This window comes from Ornithorhynchus anatinus, chromosome 10 (assembly GCF_004115215.2).
Source record: "Ornithorhynchus anatinus isolate Pmale09 chromosome 10, mOrnAna1.pri.v4, whole genome shotgun sequence".
NCBI classification, from domain to species: Eukaryota; Metazoa; Chordata; class Mammalia; order Monotremata; family Ornithorhynchidae; genus Ornithorhynchus; species Ornithorhynchus anatinus.
The window spans coordinates 13580469-13590034 of NC_041737.1; the positions used below are offsets into that span (position 1 = coordinate 13580469).

The 9566-nt window shown below is 46.5% G+C and overlaps 1 non-coding gene across 1 annotated transcript; it reads left to right on the top strand.

Annotated features, from left to right (window-relative positions):
* Positions 1-1343: 1343 nt before the first annotated feature.
* On the top strand, positions 1344-1393 carry MIR7410 (microRNA mir-7410). The gene has a single exon (NR_127391.1). It is a non-coding gene; the product is annotated as a microRNA mir-7410 (primary transcript).
* Positions 1394-9566: the final 8173 nt, after the last annotated feature.

The window sequence follows — 9566 nt, forward strand, 5'->3', positions numbered from 1 at the left end:
TGTGTGACCTGGAGCAAGTCGCTTCACTTCTCTGTGCCTCAGTTCCCTCATCTGTAAAATGGGGATTAAGACCGTGAGCCCTATGTGGGATAGGGACTGTGTCCAACTTGATTTGCCTGTATCCACCCCAGCACTTAGAACAATGCCTGGCACAAAGTAAGGGCTTAAACACCATGAAGATTATCATTATTACAGTGCTGGGCGATTAGTAAGCACTTAAAATATCATTAAAAAATGAAGTCATGAAAAATGCCTGCAAAACAGAGCTTAAAACCAGTAGAGGCTAGATAAACCGATTTATGCTGTGAGATAATCTTGGCTGTCGTAGAAGAAAGTCACTTTGTCAAAGATTGCCAGATTTCTCAGGCAGATATTGAATTTCGGAAAGAAGTAACTGTCAACAAGACAGTTAGAACCGAAAGAGCACACCGACAGTTGGGACGGAACTTTGAACGATCTGAGACCAACGGCCATTCTGGGGCAACTTCCGGTACAGGGCCTCAAAATGTTCCCAGGCTCCTGCCGCATTAACTGGGATTAATGACGCGCTCCCCTGACTGCTCACCCCAGGGGGCAAGGCACCGTAGGGAAAAGGTACAAATTAGTCCCCCTTTGGGGTGTTGGGAGCAGCCTTCAAGCCTCATCCCCTCAAAGCCCCGGGACCTGAGATAGGGAGAGCGAGGAGCAAACACGTCAACCCGCCTACGTTTCATCGGGCAACCAGTAGGATTACACAGGGCGTAACGGGCTCTGCCCAGTAAAGGGATATTCAGTCTCTCGTGATGCACAAACCAGGGGGTCTTTATTATTCAATTCTAATTTTGTTAAAATTTAGAACAAACAAAACATTTGCAGTTCTCAATTCCGGTCTCATCAGATGGCAATCGCTCAACTTCCTCAGTGGGCGCCGTTTCAGTGATTTTCGGTTCACAACTAGGAGGGAATCCGGGATGTTTCAGCAAAAGAATTGAACTGCCAGATCCTGTGGCCTGCCAGAAGCCCAGGGCTCCCCTTCCTCTGTGACTTCAGTTTCATCAAGCTATTTCTGCGAATATTGGCTTCTCCAGCCTGGACTCTGCCTCTTGCTTTTTTTGTTGTTGTTTTTAAATGATACTGGTTAAACCCTTACTGTGTGTCAGGTGCCGTTCTAAGGGCTGGGGAAGATACAAGATAATCAGGTTGGACACAGTCCATGTCCCACACGGGGATCACAGTCTTAATCCCCATTTTGCAGATGAGGGAACCGAGGCCCAGAGAAATTAAATAACCAAGGTCACACAGGTCAAGGTCACAAGGGGCGGAGCCAGGATTAGAACCCAGGTCCTTCTGACTTCAAGGCCCGTGCTCTGTCTGCTAGACCGCAGCCCTCCTGCGATGTGTAGCTCTGATGTACCTGGATGAGTCTTTGTTGTTCTCCTTTGAAACCCTTTAAAATATCAACACTTCATTTATTTCACAAACATTTCTTTCAGTTAGGATTTCAGAGCTAAACTGAACCCTCCTTAGAAATGTAGTAACTGTTTTTAGTGGTGTAAAGTTGCACAAAAAACCTAAAGTTGAATTCCAGGGATTTCCATGTTGGGGAACATTGCGTTGGAGCTATGGAGGGGGAAAGAGAAGTCACAGAATGGATTAGGAGTTGAGGAAGTCCATGGGAGAGGGAACCGTTTGAGGTGGAGGAAGCCGTCGGGAAGAAGCCGTCGGTCTCCATAGACTGGAGGATGGGGAATAGGGGTGGGACACTAAGGCTGGCTCGTTATAGCTCAAAAGGAAAGGGGATGAATAAACAACTCCAGAGAGTAGTAAAGGAGCAAAATTCCCTCTTTCTGGTCTATGGGAAATTTGTATTTAAACCCAGTGATTCACATCTTTGAAGAATCAGAACAAGCAATTGCCTCTGGTCCCGATTCTACTGTCGCATGCATCTCCAAAGTGGTAAAGGGAACCCTGAAAGAAAATGGAGAATTTAGCACAAATAATCCCGTTCATTGGTAACTAGTTCGGCACTTTGGGTAGCCGCGTTCACCCGTTCAGTCCACCAGGATAGCATGATTGCACACTGAAGGAACAGCGACCTCAAACCTTCCTTGATAGAAATCCATATCTTTCTACTCACACAGACCTCCCGTTATGGTGGCGTGTATTAAGCCTTACTATTTGCCAGCATCAAACTTCCTATTACTACGAGCAAAGTCATAGCAATGAGTCAGAGACTTAACAAATGGTACTGTAGTGGCCCGGGTTTCCACAGCTCCGTGCTCGATTTCCTCTCAAATCCTGAGTTTGGGGTGACATTTCAGGTCTTGAAGGCCCTTTAAACTAATAGCGCATATTCTGGTGTGACCTAAGAGTGGGAGCGGAGGTCTGTGACAGGGTTTCCGAGACCTATAACGCAGCATCGTTCAAGGAGTTGACAAACACCCCCCCCCCATCATCCCCCTCCTTCTTTCTGATATCCGAATCAAGGCCGCTGAGTCTACCTCCATTCCTTCAGTCCTGAGGAAATCCCTTAATTCATTGATCCACTTCCTGGATGCTCTGAATGAAATTTAGGTGCATCAGGGCACCTAACAATCAAATAATGGAAAGTCACTGACCCAGATAAGCCCCATTAAGCAGCTGGCAGAGACTTCTCCCCATGCCAGGCTTCCGACACAGAAGGACCACGAAGGTCCCGACTCTTTTCTTTAGCAGATCTTTTTTCGCTAAGGATGACAGCACTGAAGGGAGGAAGGAATTCCTTCATCATCCCCAACCCGATCAATGAGCCCCCTTCATTGTGTAAACTGCCGTCCTAGACGCCGGAAGGGGTATAATGAAAATTAGCAGACAAAACTACCATCCTCAGGAAGCTTTTATTACAAACTGGGGTTGACCCATAGGGGGAAGAAATAACTGTCGACAAAACAGTGGGGTTTAAAGGGCACGTCGGCAATTAGTATGGAATTTTGAAAGGTTCGAGGTCAGCCGCCTTTCTCGGGCAACTTAGTACAGGGCCTCAAAATGTTCCCAGACTCCTGTCCTGTCACAGTCCTCTAAATGCTCTCCCCAGAAGATTAAGGAGGTGGGAAGAGGGGGTGTCACCTTGTCGCCCTTGAGGGAAGTGGGAACGGCCTTCTGGCCTCATCCCCAAACCCCAAGACCTGAGATAGGAAGAGAATAACAAATGCAGGAGCCTGGCTCTGCTTCGTCGGATAACGGGCAGGATCACGCAGAGCGTAACTCAGCCTCCGCCTGGCAGAGGATTGATCATGATGCCTTTGGTGCACACACCAAAATTTATCGACAAAAATCTAACGTCGATAAAGAGATTGCGGTTCTCAATTCCGATTTCATCAGCTGCCCGCAGCTCCGCTTCCTCAGTGGCCGACGTTTCCGTCAAATATTTTCTGTCCACAGATCGTGGGGGAATCGGGCTGTCTCAGCAACGGCTTTGGGCTGCTTGATCTCGTAGCGCGACAGAAGTCCAGAGCTTCCCTTCATCTGCGGCTTCAGTTTCATTATTTTATTCCCGTAAAATATTGGCGGTTTCAACCTGGGCTCTGTACTGGTTTGTCTTCCGCGCTCCGTGGCTCTGATGCACCTGGATAAGTCTTTGTCGTTATCCTTCGACACTCTCTAAAATGATCGACGCCTCATTCTATTTATCGCAAAAAAGTATTTCAGTTAGGTTTTCACAGCTAAAATTCTAAGGGTGTCAAATTGCACAATCCAATGACGGTAAATTTCAGTCATTTCAATATTGGTTACAGTTGGATTGAAGCTGTGTGGGAGGAAAAGGAGAGGATTTGGAGTGGAGGGAGCAAGAGTCTTGGGGGGAGGGACTGGTTTTGAGTGCAGAAAGAGAGACCAGCCAAAGCTGAAGCCGTGGGGAAAATGGGTGGGACTAGATACGTGGTACGGTAGGCTTAGCTCTAACTAGCTCTACGGGAAAGGAGTTGAACATACAACTCTGAAATTCACTTCTCCGATGGGTAACTTGGACCCTTTTTTTTTGTCTGGGTTTTTATCTGTGTGAAATTTGTGTCGATACCCAATTATTCCAATTTATCTTTGAAGAGTCACTTAAAGCAATTGGCTCTGGGTCCAGATTCTCCCATTTTCTATAACCTGTTGATCTCAACGAAGAGGGATTTCCTGTTCTGCTTGCCTACGGTGGAGGAGATTTTGACACAAATAATCCAGTTGTGTAGTAACTAGTTTCGCCCTTGGGGAAAACACATTCACTCTGTCGGTCCACAAGGGAAACACTGGTTGAAATACATACCTTTCTGTTCTGTAGCACTTCCTGGTCCTTTGAGGGCTATGAAATGAGCCAGTGAGTTAACAAATGCTACTACAGTGGCCTGAAAGAGTTTCTAGAGGCATTAGGAGTTCTTGGTTCGATATATGGCAACGACTCCTGTGTAATGAAGTGAAAACATTTTCACGCTCTTCGGTTTTACAGTAGAGTGTCACACAAACACGATCAACGTTGCAGCCAGAGTGAGGGTCGGTTCGAAGTTACCTTGGTCGGCGGCGGTTTTGTCATGGTCGATGGCGCGAATCAGAAACTTTAGAGAGGGAAACCATATTTAATGGGAAATGATGACTTTGTAGGGTGTTTTTTTTAGCACGTCGAGTTGAAAGAAAAGATCTTTCGAAGTGGAATCTTTCTCAGGAGCAGCTGGGATTTGAATATTACAAAGCATCATGAAGCCATCAGCAATAAATGTGTTGAAGGGGAGTGACATCTCACTAGTTTTTGTGAGGTATCTACTGATTCTTTGCTTTTAGATTCCTCTGTCCCAAAGTAGATAGCACGGTTGGATCCAGGTGTAAAAGGGACTAGGAAAAGGAACTAGTAGGGGAGCAGAGGAAACCGACAGTGGAAATGACCCAAGGCTGGGGGCTGAGGGAGGCCCTGTGTTGAGGGTCAAGGGACCTGATTAATAAGTCCATATGAGACTTATTTGAGAGTTTCTTGTTCCTACTTGCTCTAAAGAATGAATCTGTGTGGAATCTTCCGTCCAGATCTCACATCTTCAAGCTCTATAGAGTCTACAGTGGGGTCTGCTAAATGAATGCAGTTGGTGTTGTAAGAAAAGACAATCAGCTCTATCCTCTCTGCTTCGCTTTTCTACCTGAAGTACACACACCCCGCTTCTCCCTGAAATCCCTTCGTGAAGAGGTTTGGCTGTGGTTGATAAGGTGGCCGCCGGAAGAGATGAAATCCACGTCCTCCCAGGCTTATTGCACTGTAACAGTGTTTCAGGAGGCCCTCGTACTTGTGAGGAGTCTCCACGGGAAATGGAACGAACGTCTTTTTAATCCTTCGTATTCTTCTTCCTTTTCTTTTTAATTCTGGCAATGGCGATACATGTTGGAACCGTTCGTTTCTGCACCGAACGAGTCTATAAAGTCAAAACGGACAAAGCGGGGTGCCGCAGACCCTTCTTAGTTGGTGGGTGTTTACCTTCAGTGAGATCAATCCCCAAATAGTTCCTGACGCAGCTTTTAATGCCGTTCAAGCCACAGAAAAATCCTTTCCTTATTGCATCAACAGGCAGGTAGCGTCATCCATCAGGAGTGCTAAAAATGTCAGTGTAGGGGACAGAAACTACCTTTTTTAAGCTAGTCCTCTCAAATAAATTGTAAAAAAGTAGAGCATCTGAGGAGATCTGTAAGACCACCACTATCTCCCCCCTCACTCCCTACTCCCTCTAAGGCTGGTGGGAGGTGGAGAGGGAAGGGCGGCAGGGGAACCATGGTGCCCCTGGACAGATGGGAGATGGGGAGTCTGGGTGGACTGCTGGCCAGGAAAGAGAAAAGGGAGGGGGGGAATGGGAATGGGGCAAGACGGAAGAAGGCTTGGAGGAATTTGTGTGATGATCGCCTTCCCTCACGGCCTCCTTCTCGTTTGTCAATCGATCGGATTTATTGAACGCTCTCTGTGCAAGAGCACTGTACTGAACATTTGGGAGACTATAACACAACGGAGTTGCTAAACACATTCCCTGCCCTCAATTAGCTTCCGTCTAGAGCGGGAGACAGACATTAATTGTAGGCATACCATCTACTGGACAGATGGAAGATGGGGAGTCTGGGTGGGCTGCTGGCCAGGAAAGAGAAAGGGGAAGGGGAATGAGAATGGGGCAGGACGGAAGAAGGTTTGGAGGAATTCGTGTGATGATCGCCTTCCCTCACGGCATCCTTCTCGTTTGTCTACCGATCGGATATATTGAACACTCACTGTGCAAGAGCACTGTACTGAGCATTTGGGAGAATATAACACAACGGAGTCGCTAAATACATTCCCTGCCTTCACTTAGGTTCCATCTAGAGCGGGAGACAGACATTAATTGTAGGCATACCATCTAAGACCCTAACTTTTCTCCTAACCAACAGGTTACATACGTGGGTGATATTTCAAGGCCGGTGGTGTAGCTTTGAAAACGGACAGTTCTCTTTCTCTCATTCTTTAACCTTCAAATCGGAGTGAGATCTCCAACTAGATGAAATTTCCAATGAGAAAAAATTACTTTGGTGATTCGATCTGTGACACAAAACTGTCTGGTGGCCACTTTTGATCACCCTTCGGGTATAGCGTTCAGTCCTGAGAGTCTTTGTGAAGCATCATCAGGTCAAACGGATCTTTTATGTGAAAACAAGGTATTCTTGGTTTTATCTGTTCCTGTCTTTCCATTTGGGGAAGAACATTTTGGGGAGCATCTCTCTGTACTAAAGGGAAAATGGTGGAAAGATAGACAACAAAGGATAGCGGCCATCATTTTGTCTCAGGGTGTGGAGGCATGGAGACCAGTAAAGAAAGTGATGGAGCAGTCTGGTCAGGGGATGAGAAGGGTTTGGATCAGAGTAATGGCCAAGCATGAAGAGGAAGAAGAAGATCTCAAAAATATCACTGCTCTCCTCTCTCCAGCCATCAACCTGGCTGACTTCTCCCTCGGCCCCTTCTCTGCCACAGCCCCTTACTCCGAGCCCACTCCTCCTGGAGAAGGAGAGGATGTTGCTCTGCAGAGGACCTGCTTAAAATGGGCTCTCAGAATGTCGGCTCTGTTAGCACAGACCCGGGAGTTGGAGGTCCTGGGTTCCGATCCCTGTTCTGCCCCATGTGTGCTTGTGTGACCTTGGGTAAGTCACTGAATGGCAGTCTGCCTCAGTATCCTCATCTGTCAGATGGGGATTAAATGCATGTTGTTCCCTCCCTCTTAGACAGTGAGCCCTGAGTGGAAAGGGGACTGCGTCCGAACTGTTCATCTTGTATCTATCCCAGGGCTTAGTACAATCTTAGCACATAGTAAGCGCTTAAGGAATGCCAAGAACCTGGGTTTGAATCCTGGCTCCGTCACCTGTCTGCTGCGTGACCTTGGGCAAATCACTTAACTTATCTGTGCCTCAGGTACCTCATCTGTAAAATAGGTTTAAGACTGTTGGGAGAATATAACACAACAGAGTTGCTAAACATATTCCCTGCCCTCAGTTAGCTTCAGTCTAGAGCAGGAGACAGACATTAATTGTAGGCATACCATCTAAGATCTTAACTTTTCTCCTAACCAACAGGTTACATGCATGGGTAATATGACCAACAAGACATTGACTGTGTCCAACCTTGTATCTACCCCCAGTGCTTAGTATACAGTGTCTGGCATATCGTAAGCACTTAACAAATACCATAAAAACCCAAAAAAAGTAATTATTATTGTTAGGAGGAAGCACAAGATTGAACCTAGCAAATAACCCCTAGGAGAAGGCAGACTCTTTTTTACCCTGCCTTTACAGAAAACCCATTTCCTGTGCAAAACCCATCTAGAGGGACCAGGAGAGAGGGGCCCTGGATACTTGCCAATATCGGGACCATCAGGGGATTGCCATTTAAACAGGAGGGGACTACTGCTCGTGACCATTTATTTCCATCTCTGATCCTAAGCAATCCATCGGTGGAATTTATTAAGCATTCACTGTGTGCAGAGCATACAGGGTGAATAGGCCAGACACTAGGGTGGGGTGAAATGGAGAAGCAGCATGGCTTCTCCATGCTGGATAGAGGAGAGAGCATGGGCCTGAGAATCAGAAGGACCTGAGTTCTAATCCTGGGTCTACCACCTGTCCGCTGTGTGACCTTGGGCGAATCAATTCACTTCTGTGTGCCTCAGTTACCTCATCTGTAAAATGGGGATTAAGACCGTGAGCCTCATGTGAGCAATGGACTTTGTCCTACCTGATTAACTTGTATGTACCCCAGAGTTCAGCATAGTGCCTGGCACATAGTATGAACTTTAGAAATACCGTTAAAAAAAAAAAGCAGGCTGGAGGGGAAAGCACTGCCTCATCTTTTCGCCACTCGCTCCCTCCTGTATGATGCTCTCTGCTTCCACCTCGGTCTCAGCCTTTTCCAGCGCCGTAGCATCTACCTAGAATGTCACCAGATGAAATTTTGGCTTTTATTATAGACGCTCTCCCTGAGACCAACAAGATATTCTCACGTGGGGCCATTTTACTGTGCTCGCAGAGTGGTCAGTCCTACATGCCCCATGTGGGGCAGAAACTGATCTGACTGCATTGTATCTACCCCAGGGCTCAGTGCAGTGCTTGGCACATAATAAGTGCTTAACGAACGCCACGTTGATCTTTTCAGCCTACCTGCAACCCAGATAAAGCCTAACAGTCAGAGGCAGTATATGTGAGACAAAGGCCAGATATAGATATTGTAAAATCTATTGAGGAAGCAGCGTGGCTCAGTGGAAAGAGCCTGGGCTTCGGAGTCAGAGGTCATGGGTTTGACTCCCGGCTCTGCCACTTGTCAGCTGTGTGACTGTGGGCAAGTCACTTCACTTCTCTGGGCCTCAGTTACCTCATCTGTAAAATGGGAATTAACTGTGAGCCTCATGTGGGACAACCTGAATACTCTGTATCCACCCCAGTGCTTAGAACCATGCTCTGCACATAGTAAGCGCTTAACAAATACCAACATTATTATTAAAATGGGGATTCAGTGCCTGCTCTCTCTCCTACTTAGACTGTGAACCCTAAGTAGGACAGAGACTGTGCCTGACCAGATTATCTTGATTTTCCTCAGCACTCATTCGAATGCAGTGCTTGGTACATTAGACTGGAAGCCCGTCAATGGGCAGGGACTGTCTCTATCTGTTGCCGATTTGTATATTCCAAGCTCTTAGTACAGTGCGCTCTGCACATAGTAAGCGCTCAATAAATACTACTGAATGAATATATAGCAAGCGCGTAACAAAAACCATGATCATTATTATCATCCTTATTTTTCTTTTCTTCTTCTTGTTATTAGTATTAATAATAATATTACTACTACTATCATTATTATGTTCTTTAGACTACCGAGTTCTGCAGTTCTCTGTCCACTGATACTTCAAAATGGCACTTGTTAAAAATGATGCCCAAAGAGTTTGGGCCAGACCGACTTTGAACCGCTACCCATGAAATCAGTCCAAACGCAAAGCTACAAAGAGACTAATTGAAATCAGAAAGCGGGGTCATTTCTCGTCGAAACAAAGCAGATGGCACTCTCTACCACACTTCTGTCAAACTAGGGA